The sequence below is a fragment of the Lepidothrix coronata genome, unplaced genomic scaffold, assembly GCF_001604755.1.
Source record: "Lepidothrix coronata isolate B3197 unplaced genomic scaffold, Lepidothrix_coronata-1.0 Scaffold570, whole genome shotgun sequence".
Lineage (NCBI taxonomy): Eukaryota > Metazoa > Chordata > Aves > Passeriformes > Pipridae > Lepidothrix > Lepidothrix coronata.
In genome coordinates, this window is record NW_016690750.1 from 15,797 (window position 1) to 17,157 (window position 1,361).

A 1,361-nucleotide genomic window follows, 5' to 3' on the forward strand; every position below is an offset into this window, starting at 1 on the left:
CAAGATGGCCTCCCAAGATGGCTGCCCTAGATGTTATCCAAGATGGCCTCCCAAGATGGCCACCCTAGGTACTATCCAAGATGGCCTCCCAAGATGGCTGCCCTAGATGTTATCCAAGATGGCCTCCCAACATGGCTGCCTTAGATACTATCCGAGATGGCCTCCCAAGATGGCTGCCCAGGATATAATCCAAGATGGCCTCCCAAGATGGCTGCCCCAGGTACTATCCCAGATGGCCGCCGAAGAGGGCCACCATAATGACTATCCAAGATGGCCACCCAAGATGGCCGCTGGAATGACTATCCAAGATGGCCCCAAGTTATGGCCTCCCATGTGATTATCCAAGATGGCCGCCCAAGATGGCTGCCCTCATGAGTATCCGAGATGGCCGCCCTCGTGACTATCCAAGATGGTCGCCCTCGTGACTATCCAAGATGGCCGCCCAAGTTGTTATTCAAGAGAGTGGGCGGCCATCTTGGGCGGCCATCTTGGATATTCACTAGGGCAGCCATATTGGGTGGCCATCTTGGATGGTCTTCAGAGCAACCATATTGGGCGGCCCTCTTGGGCAGCCATCTTGAATATGCTACTGGGTGGCCATCTTGAATATTCACTAGGACGGCCATATTGGGCGGCCATCTTGGATGGTCTTCAGAGCAACCATATTGGGTGGCCATCTTGGGCAGCCATCTTGAATATGCTATTGGGCGGCCATCTTGAATACTCACTAGGACGGCCATATTGGGCGGCCATCTTGGATATGATATTGGGCAGCCATATTGGGTGGCCATCTTGGACAGTCATTAGGGCAGCCATCTTGGGCGGCCATCTTGGGCAGCCATCTTGAATATGCTATTGGGTGGCCATCTTGAATATTCACTAGGGCAGCCATCTTGGGCAGCCATCTTGAATATGCTACTGGGCGGCCATTTTGAATATTCACTAGGACGGCCATATTGGGCAGCCATCTTAGATATTCAATAGGACGGCCATATTGGGCAGCCATCTTGGATATTCTATTGGATGACCATATTGGGCGACCATCTTGAATATTCACTAGGACGGCCATCTTGGGCGGCCATCTTGAATATTCTATTGGATGACCATATTGGGCGGCCATTTTGGATACTCTATTGGGCGGCCATCTTGGATATTCACTAGGGCAGCCATCGTGGGCAGCCATCTTGAATAGTCACAAGGGCGGCCATATTGGGCGGCCATCTTGAATACACTACTGGGATGCCATCCTAGATTGTCACCAGGGCAGCCATCTTGGGCGGCCATCTTGAATATTCACTAGGGCGGCCATCTTGGGCAGCCATCTTGAGTATTCACTCCGACGGCCATATTGGGTGGCCATC